Genomic DNA, 19,111 nt, shown 5'->3' on the forward strand with positions numbered 1-19,111 from the left:
AGAGGTGCCGCATTTGCATACCGGGGACAGACTTAAGCTGTATTACATTGCGGGGAAAGTGTTACAGGGAAAGCGGCTATACATCTAAAGTGATGATGTGTTTAAAAATGTGCGAGAAACAGTCTTAGCCCCAGCATGGAAATACACGCCGTGGGATCATTAAAGTCTGCCTCTGCTTCAAAGTGCAGGGAAAGCGCTCCTGAGAAAGCCTATTAGCAGTGGCGCGAGAGCTGAACCCTGCGCTAAACACTGCGCTCTGTTCGTGTCTCCTTTCACCAATAAAGCCGGATCCAGTTTAAGATGCCGGCGAATGGCTCCTGGTGAGCGGCCCGTTTCGAATAAATTAAATAAACGCGGCGCGTAAACATAAACAGAAGTTCGTGGAGTTTAATCTCAAAAACAAAAGAATAGACACCCACGTCGAGACATCCCCCCCAAAAATAACGGGAATGCCGAGCGGAATCCTTAATCACAAATCCTATGCTAAACGCTCCACTCCTCTCGCAAAAAAATAACTTCATAACTGAGATATTCCTGAATGAAAGCATGCTTCAGAGTGCTACACTCTGACATCTCACATCTGGTTCTATTTTAAATGTTTATTTCTTACATTTCTTACATCCAGTGAAAACCCAAAAATCAGTATCTCAGAAAATCAGAATATTATATTAAGACCAATTGGTACTTTTGGCAGTGTGGGCAGTGTGCCAAATCCTGCTGTAAAATGAAATCTGCATCTCCATAAAAGTTGTCAGTAGTAGAGGGAAGCATGAAGTGCTGTAAGATTTTGCGGGGAAACAAAACTGCACTGACTTTATACTTGATAATAAAACACTCTGTTTTTTCTCTTCTTAGCTACTCTGTTTTTAACGATGTTTTGTTCGTAGCTACTCTGTTTTTAATGATTTTCTCTTCTTCACTATTCTGTTTTTAATGATTTACTGTTCTTAGCTACTTAGGTATTCTGTTTTTAATTGTTTTTTATTCTTAGCTACCCTGTTTTTAACAATTTATTGTGCTTAGCTACCCTGTATTTAACAATTTTCTTATCTTACAGGGGCTACCCTGTACTTAATGATTATCTATTCTTATCTAGTCTGTTTTTAACACTTGTCTGTTCTTAGCTACTCTATTTTCAATGATTTTCTGTTCCTAGCTACCCTGCTTTTAACAATTTATTGTGCCTAGGTACTTTTTTTTTAACATTGTTCTGTTCTTAGCTACTCTGTTTTTAATAAATTTCTGATCTTAGCTAACCTGTTTTTAACAAATTATTGTTTTTAGCTACAATGTTTTAATGATTTTTTTGTTCTTAGCTACTTAGCTACGCTACAATAAAATATATATCTTTTTTGGAAAATGTAGTTTAGTGTTTCTGTTCTTTAAGAGCACTGCTGTAGTTGGTATATAACGTTTTTAAATGTGAGTCAGTAATGAATAGTGTTGGATCCAGCTCTCTTTTTTTTAGAGATGTGATATGGATGGAGGAAGGTTGATAGCAGCTCATCAGAATCATATCTTTAGCTTTAATGTCAGCAGCGTGTTCTGCTGGATCGTCAGCACTGGGCTGATACGCCTCGTCTTACTGACAGTGTTTAGCTAAACTGATGACCTTTGTACAGACCGGGTGCCGAAGGTCAGGACACTTTCTCTCCCCCCACTACCACCCCCCCCCCACTGGGAAACGCTCAGCTGATAACGGTCAACTTGACCTCCTGCTCACGAAACAAACACAGCAGTTTATTAGGAGTTGGGTGAAACTTTGAATAAATATATTAAAATATGCTGATTTGATACAACTTTTTAGACATAGTACATAGAATGTTGGACATGTAATTTTTTTTATAAATTGATTTACATTTTTTTCCATTTTTTTCCAATTCAGCTAAAAAAGGCGCAGAGACTCGGGTTCTGATACATCAGCTCACAGACGCCCTGTGCTGATTCACATTACCCTTGGAGTGATGAGGGGAAAGAGCGCCATCTACTGTACCCACCCAGAGAGAGCAAGGCCAATTGTGCTCTCGCAGGGCTCTGGCAGCTGAAGGCAACCTGCATAACCTGGATTTAAGCACTTGATTAACTTTTGAACGGTCAAGTGGCAGTTGTTCCATTTACACTGTGTAGAAACTGACCATAGACCAATAGTAATACTTTACAATTGGACTTGGAAAAATATGTATTTTATTGCATTGAGTCCTACAGATATAATTCATAATCTAGATGGTATTTGGTGACTTTTAAGGGGGGTTAAAAACTTTTGAAAACCAAGTGCTCTAGATATAGCAGCTGACCACCTGCTGACCAGTCAGTTGTCTCAAAAGCATTAAAGTGTTTGTGATGCTTGAGATATCCAGTCCCAGCAAAGAGTTAAATACGTCCTTACACACACACACACACTCACACACACTCACACACGCTCTCACACACTCTGTCATCACCCCCCTGCGGCACTAATGAAGTCATCTCAACAGCCCTAAACTCTTTCCAAACTGGAATCTTCAAACAGCTGCTACTTTAAAAGACAATAAGCTCTCAGTTTAAGATTTTCTGACTGTCAAACCGACAGTGATCAACTCTTTAATTGGTAAAAAAAGACATTTAAATTTTCAGTGTAAAGATGACAAGTTTATTTGTAAATATTAAGCATTTTTACACACAATTCAAAAACAGTTTTTGCACTGAGGTGCACTTAAAATCCTTTAATTTTCCCAAAAATCAACAGTGCACCTTATAATCCGGTGCTCCTTATGCATGAATTCTAGCAGTAAGGTATTAAGGAGTAGTAAAGACACTCCGCTGAAGTACATTATAAAGGAGTTTAGGTGAAGTTTCTCCAGCACCGAGGCTGGAGCAGTATTAGCATTAGCCTCTAACCACAGTGCTAGCTCTTTTGCCGTTCAGAGGTGAGTATATTGGTCTGTTGCCTGTGTGTTTACTGTGTTAAAACAAGCTAAGTGGGACAAACCGCTAGCTGCTAGTACCCTGAGTTAAAGGAACACTCAGGATTCCTCAGTTCAGCGCTGTTGGGTGGCACTTTCTAGTGCATAGCACTGCTAACTGTTACTAGCGCTGCTGCTAATTGGGCTAAAATACTGGAAATCTAAGCTCACTGTTATTTTACAGGAGAGAAATCTGTGTAGATTAACATGCAGTGCTAGTTTGACTTTAAAAGAAAATGTTTTTATTTTTTAAGAATTACAGTTTTGTTGACTTTTTGCGTGCACTGATTGTTCCAGCCTGCTGTCAGCAGCGCTGTCACTATAGTCGGGGGGTTTTCACTGGTTTAGATCCTGGTCATGCAGCTCTTGGCATTAGCTGCTGGAGCCCTGAGAGAGCATACAGTAATTGGCTTTGCTCTCTCTCTGGGTGGGTAGAGTAGATGGCGCTCTTTTTCCCTCATCACTCCTAGGGTGATGTTGATCAGCACAAGGCTGCATCTGTGAGCTGATGTATAGGAAGCGAGTCACTATGCTTTCCTCCGAGCGTTAGCGCACTGTGATGCTACTCGGTTTGGAGGCGGAGCCTGACTTCATGAGTGTCGGAGGAGCTTCTGCTAGTTCTCACCCTCCTTGTGTTGTGACATCACTAGTGATGGGGGATTTACAGCTGATTATTGGCCTAGCTACTGTATATTGGGGAGAAAAAGTGGGACAAAATTTGAAATGAATTTTAAGGAAAAAGGTTTTTTTTTTGCATTTTTTATTCATTTTTTGATTAAAACAAAAGCTAAAGGCGTCAAGTGATTATGAGCATCAGCAGTAGCGCTGCAACAATACAACAACGTCCACTACACTACACGCAGGTGTCCCAGGGGTCCAAGCACCGAAGGGTCAGCGAGCTGGAGCTCTGCTTTACTGTCGCCATCACTCTTCATCCCCAGCTGGACAGGACGTTAGTGACCCTGCATTAGAGAGAAAAAAAGGCCCTCACTCATATCAGCCCAGAAACACAAATGCTCTTTCCAGATGTTCCTCCTCACGTCTGATGAATCGGTATGGAGAGCAGGCCCCGCTACCTTGTCCTCTAGATTATGTGCTTTGCCTCTTGCGCTCGTTATGGAGGCAGTTTATAACCTCTGCAGATGGGAAGTGACAGTGAGGCAGCGCTGCGCTGGATGGCGTGATGTCACGGGTCGTCTTTCGTCTTTCGCAAACCTAATTACAATCATTTGTTATGTATTTTTTCGTGGCGCGGCCGCACAAAGGGCATCTCTCATCGGAGAGGTGCAATCATTAGGCAAACAATGCGATACTGTCGCGCTTCTTTCGCGCTGTTTGATATTGCGCGACTTTAAAGGTTACGCCGATGACATTAAGGTGGTTGGACATGTTTGATTGACACTCGGAGGCTTGTGACCTTTCGGGGGTGTCGGAGCTCCTATAGCAGCAGTGTTATTATTGTTAGTATTGAATAGGATATATTGCAGTCTGTGAAAGCAGTATTTAAACACTCCACACTGAGAGAATTCATATTGGACCAGTTCTGCTTAAACATTAACATGGATGACATTCATATGCTTGGTTCCTATGGTTTTTGGCTTGGATGTACAGCTCTGGTAGAGAATCTTTATGTTATTTAAAGGTTTTTTAATCATTTAAATAAATTTCAATGCACTCATTAACCATACTGATGCAACCCTACTTTATTAATAAAAAAATATTCAGGCTTAAAATGGCCCAGGAAATTTAGTTTCGCTATCAGCAGCCGGAGTCAGAGAGAGCACAAATTGCTCTGGGTGGGTACAAGAGATGGCACTCTTTCCCCTCCCCTTGTGTTTTCCCACAAAATCTCACAGCCCTTCATGCTTCCCTCTGCTACTGACAACTTTTATGGAGATGCAGATTTCGTTTTCCAGCAGGACTTGGCACACTGCCCACACTGCCAAAACTAAGAATTGGTCTTATATAATATTCACATTTTCTAAAACACTGATTTTTGTGTTTTCTTTATTTTCATAATTATCTACATTGTAGATTCTCACTGAAGCATCAAAACTATGAATAAACACATGTGGAGTTTTATGTACTTAACAAAAAAAAGGTGAAATAACCAAAAAAAAAAAATATATATATATATATTCTAGTTTCTTCAAAATATCCACCCTTTGCTCTGATTACTGCTTTGGCTTTGCACACTCTTGGAGTCATTCTCTTAATGAGCTTCTTTAAGAGGTGGCCACCTGAAATGAAAAGTTTTCCAACAGTCTTGAAGGAAGGAGTTCCCAGAGGTGTTTATTATTAGCACTTGTTGCTCCTTTGTCTTCTTCACTCTGTGCTCCAGCTCACCCCAAACCGTCTGGATTGGGTTCAGGTCCGGTGACTGTGGAGGACAGCTCATTTTTTTTTTGTTAAGTACATAAATCTCCACATGTGTTCATTCGTAGTTTTGATGCTTTAGTGAGAATCTACAATGTAAATAGTCATGAAAATAAAGAAAACACATTGAATGAGAAGGTGATTTCAATCTTTTGGCCTGTACTGTATATATATATAGATATATATATGTATATATATGTATATATATATAGTATTGTGCAAATATATTAGTACAGTAACGGGTATGAGTGCAGGTACACTGGTACGTTGGTTCAGTTTTATTTAAAATGCACAAAAGTAGCGGGTTGTGTTCTCCAGCACAGTTTGAGAGCGAGTGCATGCGCGTGAATACGAATGCGAGTGTAAAAGTGGAGTCAGTGGTTGTTAAGGTCATGTGTTGACAGAATCCATTTGAATTACTTTCAAGCATTCAGAGCTACCTGTCAAAGCAATTTGATTCCGGGCGCTGGCGCTCGCCGTGACGCTCGGAGGGGCTACGACGGAGGCTCAGCGAAGAAAAGGCGGGAGGCGTTAAATATTTTTATATTTTACTAATCATTTAATTATTCCACCCACTTGCCGAATGGATTAGAGCGATCCTGACAGTGAACATAGCACCTAACCACTTACCGCGGTATGAGACAAAAATGATATACATTAAAGAGAGCACTTGGCGGCGCGGTACGCCGGCCTGATACTGTATTCCGCTGAATGGCTAATCCATGCAGTGTGTAGGTGGTGTGATTAACGCTCACACAACCGCACGGAGAAGGAGGGAGGGAAAAAAAGAAACGAGGGAGAGAGAGAGAGAAAGAGAGAGAGAGAGAGAGAGAAAATACATTTGCTTTGAAACTCTGAATACGGCATGAATATGAAAGTATGAATAATTGGCAGAGAATGGGAGCTGGCTTGGATTAGCAACTCAAAATGCAGTTTATGACTAATTGTGTTAAGTGAAAATAAACTGGCACTTTTGTTCCCGGGATAATTAGCCTTTTAATGTTTGCCGGAGTGATTGTGGGAGCTCTGCTCTGGCGCCTGTTCTTTTTTCAAGTGAGCCCTCTAGCTTTCCCAAGGGGAAGCGAAGAAACTCTGTGCTCTGTGTGTGTGTGTGTGTTTGAGTGTGTGTGTGTTTGAGTGTGTGTGTGTGTTTGAGTGTGTGTATAACGAGGAGGCCGGAGGAGGAGAGTTAAGGAGTTTTTTATTAGACAGAAACTCTTTGTAGTGGAACAGAAGACACGCACACTTTTAATGTGTTTATTCGGGCTGGTGTTTGATGGCGAGCCGGAGACTCCGCCCCCCTCTGTTCGTAAGTTAATAGAATTGTAATAACTTGTTATTCTGTTGTCTTTTCTCTCTCTTGCTCTCTTAGACTCTCTGTTCGAGTCTGTTTTTAAGGTTTACAGATGATATAGGCTTTGAATGGACACATTTATATCTAAGCCAAATGTTGTATTGTGTTTTAACAGTTACTATATATATATATATTACTACTTGATTCCGTATGTGTTTCTTTATAGAAATTAAAATAGAAAACCTCTGGAATATAATCAAGAGGAAAATGGATGATAACAAGCCATCAAACTAAGCGGAACTGCTTGAATTTTTGCACCAGGAATAAAGGTATGAAGTTATGCGAAAGCAGTGTGTAAGACTGGTGGAGGAGAACATGATGCCAAGATACAGGAAAACTGTGATTAAAAACCAGGGTTCTTCCACCAAATATTGATTTCTGAACTCTTTAAACTTTATGAATATGAACTTGTTTTCTTTGCATTATTTGAGGTCTGAAAGCTCTGCATCTTTTTTTTGTTATTTCAGACATTTCTCATTTTCTGCAAATAAATGCAGAAAAAAATACTATTTTTATTTGGAATTTGGGAGAAATGTTGTCTGTAGTTTATAGAATAAAACAACAATGTTAATTTTATTCAAACATAAACATATAAATAGCAAAATCAGAGAAACTGATTCAGAAACTGAAGTGGTCTCTTATTTTTTTCCAGAGCTGTATATATTGGGTAAATAAGATTTGCAAAAAAGCAATAAATGTGGATTGTGAATAAATATATAACATTTTTCCTCAATATGTTAAAACCCATCATGATGGACTGATGCCCTCTCCAGGGGGGTTTCCTGCCTTGCGCCCAGGCCAAATGTCACCCTGACCAAAAAATAGCAGATAAGAAGGAGAAGCATGTATGGAGTGTAAAATTCAGAAAAAAAATGTGTTGTTTATAAAATGAGCAGAAAATGTGTTTTTTTTTGTTTTCTTGATTTCTTGTAGAGCATTTGTTTCTTTATTTATATGCAGCAAATTAAAATGATAAAATGTTATTTAAGTTCCTCTGATGAATAGCCACATGCCAATCATTATAAGAATGAATAAAGAAATATCAGAACAGCAAAAGTCTTCATCACATTCTATGTTTTTTTTTTATTTAAAAACTTTATCTAACTTAAAAAAAAGAGTAAAAGTAACTACTGTACCAATCAAAAGATATTTGGACACACCTCTTCTCAATTCATTTGTTTAATTTCTGTTCATGATTTATTTTACGTTGTAAATTTAGTGTGAAACTCCAGCTCATCCCTAATCACCAGTCCCTAATCAGTTCATCAGATTTGAATCAGGTGATTAGTGTGGAGGACGAACACTTTTTTTTTTTTTTACTGTTTTAATGTATTTCCATATGTGCCCTTAATCATTTTCAAGTCTTTAACCCTTGTGTGGTGTTCATATTTTTGTTACTCGTTTACTTTGTTACTTGTATTTAATTCAGCAAAATTAAGCAATTTTACATTAAAATGCTTTACACATGCTCGCTTCACCTAAATTGCATTGCAAGCAATATAAACAGCTTACATGGTTAATATTTGCCCTTTACCTTTCTTATGTTACATTTCTTTCAAAAAGTGCTACTCTTTTTTTATTAGTTTTTTAATAAAATGTATAAGAAAATGAATTAAACTCAAGATATGAGTAGAAAATTTGTTTAGTTTCAAATTTACAAATGAAGCAATGTTTATTAGCCCTTGGCCAAACATACTGTATGTAATATAAATGTGTGTGTGGTGGGGGGGTACAGTGTGTGTTTATCGAAAATGTGTTTTGATATATGTTTTTCACAAAAAAATGAGCCAATGCCAATGAGTTTGAGTTAGAAAAAATACACCACACAAGGGTTAATATTAATCTACAATGTAGAAAAACAATTAATTGAGTAAAGAAATAAAGACAAAGATTGAATGAGGAGACGTGCCCAATTTTTTTATAGGTACTGTATATGTGATAATATACTTAACAATAAATATTCTTAAAATATTTTTCAACTAATTGAGATACAGATCATTTAGATGCAGGTCAGTTTGATGGAACAACCAAGGCTCTCCAGAGTCTGGGATAGAAACAGGTCTGTTGTGTATTAATGATGACGGGCAGTTGGAGCAGGTTGCGGAGGTTGTGGAGGTCACAGAGGTGCGCCCACCTTCTGTTACACCCCTTATACCTCTTTCACTCCCTGTTTCACAACCACCGCATGGTCCTGAAGACCAACACACACACTCTTTCGCTCACCCACTCTCTCTCTCTCTTTCTCTCTCTCTCTCTATGTGCCAGGCCATGGGGTAATTGGAATCAGTTATTCAAAACATCTCTAAATGTGATTTAAATGGTGAGGATTTATTAACATAGAAGGAAACCATTAAACTGGGGGGTTCGGAACAGGGCGAGGGGAATTCCGTTTTTTTGGGAGAAGAGTTGGTTGGTTTGTTGAGAGGGGGAGGATTGGGAGGGGGGGGTTCAGGAGAGAGAGAGGAAGGGAGGGAAAAGAGAAAGAGAGAGAGGAGAGAAGTAAAGAGGGGGGGGTTAAAGAGAGAGAGAGAAAGAGAAAGCAATTACTGGATGTAAAGGCCACGAACAGAGCTCCCGCCGTCACTGAGAAATCAAATCTGTCAGCAATTAGGAGGATCTGAAGGGGCCAGACGGACCTCGCCGCTGGACAATAGGGGTGCTGGGATGCTGGAAAGGAGAAAAAGGGGGCCGAGGCAATTATGAGAGCTGATAGAGTAGCTTTATTTATCTAAACAGCGGGTCACTGTCGCATTCTCCCCCTTTTGTCACTTGAGTGAAAGGGGCACCACTTCACCCGAATGGCGTTCGACCCAACTCGCACAATGATGTCCGTGCATTCGGGCCGCGGCACTCGGGCCCTGAAGAGGCCTTCGCTTGATCTCATGCCTTTGCAATGCTCACCCTGAAGAGGTGATCTCGCTGCTTTTACATCTGAAGCTATTTATTAAAGCGGGGGCAAGAAAAAGAAAGGAGCGCCCACTTCTCCGACATGTACTCAATATCAAAGGCCACTGGCTCTTTCAACGGGTCAAAAGGTCCTTGTCGAGAACACAAGATCAGGAAGAGGATTAGCGCTCGGTAGTGTTTAGCCTTAACATAGGAACGCAGGTAGAGCTAGCATGCTATGACGTGATGCGCCAAGCCGTGCTTCACCAGCCGGCTCTCTTTGGCTCTCTTTGCCACATTATGTTTTCTTCAACAGCCTGTTTTCTTAAAGTGCTGATGTATTGAGCTGTATCAATTTGAGTCCCCCCAGCTTTTCCTCCCCCCGTTATCTTCTGCGATAAAGAAGCCCTAACCTGTTGATGCTAAGCTACATTATTAGGACCTGAATGGAGCTCTCAAGAAGTTTGTAACTCTTGACCCGCAGCCTTTGTGCGCTCCCATTCGTCCACAGACTGTTTATCATGGATCCTGCAGTTTGCAGTGCTGCTTTCAAACTCCAGTTCTAATCCCTAAACATCCAAATCCCTAATTACCACCAGCACATTCCTTAATTCCTTAAGTACTGTTTGCTACAACGTTATGCACACAGGATATTTTTTTTGTGTGAATTATTTCTGTTTCTTTTTGTTGTTGTTGTTTTTTACTGTGATTTTTCTTCTTGATACTCTGTAAAAAAAAAAAAAAAAAAAAAAAAAAAAATATATATATATATATATATGTATACGTATGTTTCTTTCATTAAATAATACATTGGGTCGCTGCTGACCAACATATAAAACATGGACTCTTCTGTTTTTAGTTTCCTCCATAACTTTTTAAACCCTGTAGCAGCTTGTTTTTTTTTAAACACTGTATAAATAATCCTGAATGAATAGACCAATAGAAATGCTCTATCTATCTTTTGATGAAAACATCCTTAGTGTGATTGGTGTGTTAATAAGGTTTTACATCATTTACATCGTTTTTTGTTTGTTTTAATTTATTTTACAATTTATTTCTATATATTTAAAGCCCACGACTAAGTAAGTTAGTAATGTAAAAATGTAAAAAATAATAATAATAAGGTTTTACATCATTTATATCACCTCTTTACATCATTTACCTCAGTGAATGCTTTTGATGCAACTAAACTAGATTATCTAGATTTTACAGTTTTGTTTGTTTATTTTACAATTATTTTAATATATATTTAAAGCCCACATAAGTAATTTAGTAAAATCGTAAAAAAAACTGTTAATAAGGTTTTGACATCATTTGCATCACCTCTTTACATCATTTACCTCTGTGAATCCTTGATGCAACTAAACTATATTTTTACTATATTTTACAGTTTTGTTTGTTTATTTTACGATTATATATATGTTTAAAGCCCACGTAAGTAAGTAGACAAGTGTGTAAAAAACACAGCCAACGTTTCCTAATGAATGAATAAAACACTGCCCCTACTTGCACTGAAAGTTTAAAAATAGAAAGGGAGGAAATGTGTCTGCTTTCTGCTGCAGATTAATCATTCAATTATACGCAGTAAAACTATAATGAAATCAAAGAACATTTCTCAAGCCCTAAAAAGCAATTTTCACTCAGAGCTGAGGAAACACACACAGTCTGACTGAGAGTGATGAAGCTGCGCTGCTTCATCAGACTGCTGACAAACGCAGAAAACTCAAAACGACTAATAAAGAGAGTAAAACTTTTCATTAGTGTGCACATTAATATCTGCTTATAATAATTATATGTATAGCAATATCTTAATGTAAAAAAAGAAGAAAACTGTTTAAAAACTTTGTTAGAGGCCTGATTTCTCAATACTAATTATTAAAGTCAAAATTTTATTTGAGCTCATTTCATATATATTTATATAAATTTAATTTAATACATATTTGATTGATACATTGATACATAACTAGAAACTTCTTATTAACTTTAAATGAAAGTTAATTCAGTGTGAGAAGAATTCCAAGAATTCTAGTGCCAAAAAGTGAAAAATGTGCCAAAGATACTAGTATATTAATATATGTATATAAAAAAAATAATTAAAAATTATAGGACCTACACACAGAGGTATGTGTAAGATAAATATAGTAAATATTTGTGCTAGCCCTGCAGTGCTGAGCGTTAGCTGCGGATTGGTCAGTGCTGGAATGTGGAGATTGGTCGAGATTCTTGGGGATAATTGTCTGATTGGATGTGCGCTCACGAAGCTCCGCAAATTAGCCAGAGCACTTTACATATCAATAACTTACAACACAACTCTCTACTGCTAGCAAAACAGAGCTGTGTGTGTGTGTGTGTGTGTGTGTATGTGTACCGAAACAGAAATTTATTGTAAAGAAATAAATAGAACTAAGATAATACAGTCCAGTCTTTGACTCTGAATATGTGCAGTCTTATAATATATAATAAATATATTTTTTATTTTATTTTAGGCACTGTGGGACTTTCTCTACTGGTCAAATTCTGAGACATAAATGAAAATGAAAGAACGTTAAACAAAACTAAACATATCCACAGTTGTCTGACAGTGACAACACACACACACACACACACACACATTATTGCTGTTGGACAAAACCCTTGTTTCTCAATTTTTTATGTTCTTTTTTTTTTACATTTTGACATAAAATGAATCTGGCAGTAGAACACTGTGTCCAACATAAATGCCCAATTTGTGCTGAATGAACAACTTTCAGTTGAAGGTTACCATAAATAAATCAAATACATGTATGTTTTTTTTTTTGTATTGTAATTTATTGGTTTGCTACAGACCAATGAAAAACATGCATGTTGATTTTGGTCTTTTTTAAGTTTTATCCATAATGTAGCTGCTTTTTTATTCATAAAACTATCTATCTATCTATCTATCTATCTATCTATCTATCTATCTATCTATCTATCTATCTATCTATCTATCTATCTATCTATCTATCTATCTATCTATCTATCTAATCTTTTTATATCCTTAGTGTGATATAATTCAGGATATATATATATATATATATATATATATATATATATATATATATATATATATATATATATATATATAATGTATGCGTAGAGTAACAACATGCAGAACATGTTGCATAAAAAACATAAACAAAACATATATTTACCGTTGTCCACCTGCTGCTGTATCCCATGTTTATTTAACTAAACTATCTATGAGTAAAGTATTTAGGCTATACAGATTGAAAGACATGTTTATGTCATATTACACCTACCTATATTTAATATGACATATTTAATGACATTCATGCAGCAATTCAGCTACACTGTGAATATTGCTAACTTTCTATAAAACCTAAAACAGTATTTTTTGTTTCCTTTTTTTTTTTTTCCTTTTTAAACCTGTAAATAAGTTTAATCATGGTATAAAGAGTTAGTGGTCATTTTACAGATGCAAATTAGCTGTAGATTAAGGTGGAAAAATATGTTTAGAGAAGAATTCCCACTGAGATTCATCCAAAACCCGGGTCTAATGTTGTGTTTGGAGGAGAGGCTCTGAGATTTCGCTGATATTCCTGCGGCTGCGAGCGCGAGAGCAGCAGTAATGAGAGATAATTTGCTCGCTTCCAATTCAAAATATTACATAATTCTGCTGATGGTTAATGGTAATTGCATTTCCATTCGCAAACAGACTCACGTGTGGCACAAACTGCGTTAAAGCGCACGGAACGTCCGACGGGGCCGCATGAGTCCGCAAATGAAGACCAGATGCTCCAAAATGAAATCCAATAAATTATCGCAGGTTGATTATCAGGCCCCGTCCCGGAGCTGAGAAATGCAGCGGGACATCACTCACGGTGTTAAACAGATACTTTCCAGAGATTACAGGCCTGCATACTTTCTAAACAGTGCCAGCCGTGGTGCGGTTTCACTGCCTGACCCACACCAAACACGCTAATAAAGCCCGAGCACCGGGCCCCCTCGCTCCGAGCTGCCCGAGGAGACATCGGGACGTTTCTCACACATACCAACACGTGCTTCAGGCTGTCACGGGACGTCCCAGACAGGCCGAAGGGGGCATCCTTGACGAGACCGTCCCGACGACTGATAATATAATAGTACTAAACTGAAGCCAATCTGAATCATTTCTGTGCTTTTTGCTTTGTTTCTATTGTGTAGTTTTTAACACCGGAACACTGGAGGGTCATTATCAGAATAATGACTTTAACCCTTTCAGACCCTGCATCCATTACAATGGACATCATGTGTTTTCTTCTTTCTTGAGTATTTGTACACTAAATACAGACTGAGAACTATTATTCATCAGAATAGACATTTATCCTCCAATCAAAGAGCAGCTTAGCTCCATCCACTACTGTATATTGGAAATCCACTAAATTAATAAAAGTCTACTAGTAAAGTTATTTTACTGCTTAGGAATGAAAAAAAATATAGGTTATATAGGATTAAAATGTAAAACAAATGATTCCAAAAAGATTTGTTGTTTCTTTCTTTATTGTTTATTTATTTACTGTGTTTTGTTTGAGTGCATTACAGACAGAATATATATATATATATATATATATATATATATATATATATATATATATATATATATATATTTTTTTTTTTTTTTTTTTTTTTTTTTTTTTTGGAACATAATTTGGGTCTGAAAGGGTTAAACAACACAGAAATCACACATTTCTGACTTTTTTTTGTTACAGCTAGTTGCATGAAAGGGTGTACAATTTTAGTGATATATATTTAGATTTTCTAAAATGATTTTACCATACAGATTAAGGCAGATTACATTTCACCTCAGCTCAATATGGAGACAGTATGATAAATATGAAGGGAAAATAATAGTATTAATTGCTAAACATCAAGCAGCAGCAAGTGTCTTTAATTATTAATTGACGCTAATTAGTACATTATTAATCATTTGAATGACTGATTAACTCAACTTTGTACTGTCTCAATGCATTATTATTTACCCTATTTTTAACTAGTGTCAATTAATAATTATTTGAGATATTACTTAGTAATTACTTTTGTAATTACTGTAAATTGTGACTTGTATTGTAAAGTGTTATCCATGTGGCTGCTAAAAAATGAAGGTTACAATTCCTCTATATGTGTAATAATGTGTTAATTCAGACTAAATATGAAATATAAACAAACATATAACACATAATATTGATATTAACTCTGGACACAGTGATTGGACAGTGTATATTTTTTTGGTTCATATGATCCAGTCGGTGCCCGTTACCCCGATCCCCCCCCCCCCACCCCCACACACCCCCCACCACCACACACCCCCACCCCGTCCATCTCATATTCTGATGACGGACAGCGTGCGCTTAAAAAATACTGAAGGAAGGTGCAATCACGCTCGATTTCAAATGAGAAAATTGTTCTGTGGGCCCGGCTGATAGAGCCGCCCTAATTTTCGAGGTTCGGCTTTCGGAATATTTTATGAGGCGCACAGAGTCGGTCTTGTCAAAGTGCTTTTACAGCTTAAACAAATTTAATCAGAGCGGCTTTGAGTGACAAGAGGAGGCGGCTCTCTCACAATGTCGTCTTTCTCTCTCCAAAGCTGAAGAGAGAGAGAGTCTCAGAGAGAGAGAGAGAGAGAGAGAGAGAGCAAGAGAGAGAGAGTTAAAAAAAAATCTGTTTACCAACTTGTAAAATATGCAGCTCCTCGTGCACTTGTTTCAGTCATTAAATCACCAGCTGTATTTAAACATTTGCTTATTTACTGATAATTGCCGTAATTAAAGCTGCTAATCAGTCCAGTTAGATTATTATAAGATCGATGAAAAACACACAAAAATGTACAAAACTGCAAAAAGTAAAACACGTAATAATAATAAACCGACTCCACTCATTAGAACAGCATTAAGCAGATGATTATTTTTTGCAGTTCTGAGGAAAAGAGATGATCTGTAATACTTAGCCTCTGAGAGCAGGTGCTACAAAAAAACTGAGCTATTTCAGAAAATCACAGGAGAACCATCATTTGGTTCCCTTATAGAGCAATATTATTTATAATTATTAAAAAAAGAGCATTTTCAAGATTGTATGGTGTGTATGTACTGTAGGTAGTGTATATTGTATATACTGTAAGTAGTGTATGAAGTGTATGTATTGTATGGTGTGTATGTACTGTAGGTAGTGTATGTATTGTATATATTGTATCGTGTGTATGTATTGTAAGTAGTGTATGTATTGTAAGTAGTGTATCGTGTGTATGTATTGTAAGTAGTGTATGTATTGTATATATTGTATGGTGTGTATGTACTGTAAGTAGTGTATATATTGTATATACTGTAAGTAGTGTATATATTGTATATACTGTAAGTAGTGTATGTATTGTATGTATTGTATCGTGTGTATGTATTGTAAGTAGTGTATGTATTGTATATATTGTATGGTGTGTATGTACTGTAAGTAGTGTATATTGTATATACTGTAAGTAGTGTATATTGTATGTACTGTAAGTAGTGTATATTGTATATACTGTAAGTAGTGTATCGTGTGTATGTATTGTAAGTAGTGTATGTAGTGTATGTATTGTATGGGGTGTATGTACTGTAGGTAGTGTATGTATTGTATATACTGTAAGTAGTGTATGTAGTGTATATATTGTATCGTGTGTATGTATTGTAAGTAGTGTATGTATTGTATGTAGTGTATCGTGTGTATGTATTGTAAGTAGTGTATGTATTGTATATATTGTACGTGTGGTATGGTGTGTAGTAGTGTGGTGGCGCTGTGTGCTCTGTGTCAGTCGGTGCAGTGCTGGCGGGTCATTTATTACAGCTTTGTGATGAATTATAATAATCCTGTGGGTTAATTAATCAGCTCGTGTTTGATTATTTATGGTGGAGTTAAATATATTGTATATGTTAGTGACTCCTGAACCTTCAGCTGCAGCTCTGTAAACCAGTAACAGACCCATTAAAGACTACTGGGAATATATAGAGAGAGAGGGAGCACAGGTGGCGGAGGCCCTGCTCGCCTCTCTCGCCCTCTCCACAGGTGTTTATTAGCACATAGGAGCTGCCATATGTCCCAGCATGCACCACAGCCTGAGGGTGCACAATCAGCCCTCACCCATAATCACCAGCAACCTCAACCTTTCTCTCTCTCTCTCTCTCTCTCTCTCTCTCTCTCTCTCTCTCTCTCTCTCTCTCTCTCACACACACACACACTTTCTCTCTTTCTCTCTGTATAAATATATAGTCAGCTAGAAGTGAGAAAGTAGAGAGAAAAAGGGGAAAATGTTACTGTCAAATTTAAACAGCTGATGCCAAATTATGAAACGCTTAGAGAAACGAAAGAATAAAGGATAATTCTGGGAGAGGGGGAAACTCTGCCCAGGCTAGTCTGGCTGTCGTACTGTATGTAGTATAGGGTGTGTATGTACTGTATGCAGTATATAGTGTGTATGTAGTATATGGTGTGTGTATATGGTGTATGGTGTGTATGTACTGTATGTAGTACAATATATGGTGTGTATAATATATACATAGCATATAGTGTGTATGCAGTGTATGTAGTATATGGTGTGTATGTAGTGTAAGGTGTGAATATAGTGTATGGTATGTATGTACTGTATGTAGTATACGGTGTGTGTATATGGTGTATGGTGTGTATGTACTGTATGTAGTACAGTATATGGTGTGTATAATATATGTAGCATATAGTGTGTATGTAGTATATGGTGTGAATATAGTGTATGGTATGTATGTACTGTATGTAGTATACGGTGTGTGTATATGGTGTATGGTGTGTATGTACTGTATGTAGTACAGTATATGGTGTGTATAATATATGTAGCATATAGTGTGTATGTAGTGTAAGGTGTGAATATAGTGTATGGTATGTATGTACTGTATGTAGTGTTATGTGTGTGTATATGATGCATGGTGTGTATGTAGTGTATGGAGTGTATTTAGTGTATGGTGTGTATGTACTGTATGTAGTATACGATGTGTTTATGATGCATGGTGTGTATGTAGTGTATGGAGTGTATTTAGTGTATGGTGTGTATGTACTGTATGTAGTATACGATGTGTTTATGATGTATTGTGTGTATGTAGTGTATGGAGTGTATCTAGTGTATGGTGTGTATGTGGTATATGGTGTGTATGTAGTTTATGGTGTGTATGTAGTGTATGTACTTAAACTGATTCATGTATATATAAAAGAGAGCATGGGAGAGAAAGAGGAAAGAGAGAGAGAGAGAGAGAGAGAGCGAGCAAGATAAATAAAATGAGAGTGTGGCAAGAAAGAGAGTATAGTGAGAGTGAAAAGTGAGAGAGAAAGTGTGAGAAAGCCAGAAACAGAAAAAGAGAGAGAAAAGCGAAGGCATAACTGAGAAAGGGTAAAAGAGAAAGTGAGTGAGCTTGGAAAAGAGAGTGAATAAAAGAGAGAGAGAGAGAGCGCGAGTGCAAAGTGCTCCTGAGTGAAGGTGCAGGCTCTGATGCGTTCCTCACACAGACAGAGCTCCTGTAACAGATATCAACCAGCACAGAGCTTCACACCTGGACGAGAGAGAGAGAGGGAGAGGGAGAGAGAGAGAGAGAGAGAGAGAATGAGAGAGAGAAAGAGAAAGATTGTCATTTTAACAGAACCCCCCCCCCACACACACACACACACACACACTTATACGCACACTTCTTTCCCCAGCAGTGTGAGGGTTGTGAGAGATTGGGCCGCAAGTGTGTGTGTGTGTGTGTGAGTAAGAGAGGGGGGCTGTAAGGTGGGGGGGTGTTTGAAGTGGGCATATGGCGGCTGCATTTGCATTTAATGCCCTTCAGATTACGCGCGTTAACTCCCGCTAAACACCTCGCCCGGCCAGGGCTAATTTGATGAGGTCATGCTGTGACCTGGTGACCCCCCCTGCAGCCCACCTCCACCCCCTCGTCCTGTAAGTGAAAGCAGCTGGGATAGAAACACACACACACACACACACACACACACACACACAAATCCACATAGTAGTTTATTGCACTATTCCTGTAAACACTCGCTATTACATTCACTTTCACACAAGAAGGTAAAGGTGCAACACACACACACACACACACACACACACACCTGAATCCACTCATCATGAGCATCTCTACTATTAATAATAAACATTTGTATAAAATCATACAAAAATATACATAGTTTAATCCACCCGAGCCTCCCAACCTCAATAAAAACAAATAAGCTCACTGAAAAATTCATATTGACTGCAAATTAAAAAAACATAGAAACATTTAAATCACTTTAAATCACCACATACTGGAAATATATTTCATTATTGGATTACCAATAATATGTGGTTTTTTTAAAACAGTGGACAAAAACTTCCAAATATGAATAAAAGTGAAAGTATGTGGGGAAAGTTATGAAATCGTCTCCCTTCAGGGAAAACCTTCAGAAATACTGGTCTGATTGTCGTCAGTATTGGAAGATCATGTTGCAACAGGAAAATGAAAAGATAATCAAAACAAATGTCAAACTTGCGTTCTTATCTTGCGTTACATTT

This window comes from Astyanax mexicanus, chromosome 7 (assembly GCF_023375975.1).
Source record: "Astyanax mexicanus isolate ESR-SI-001 chromosome 7, AstMex3_surface, whole genome shotgun sequence".
NCBI classification, from domain to species: domain Eukaryota; kingdom Metazoa; phylum Chordata; class Actinopteri; order Characiformes; family Acestrorhamphidae; genus Astyanax; species Astyanax mexicanus.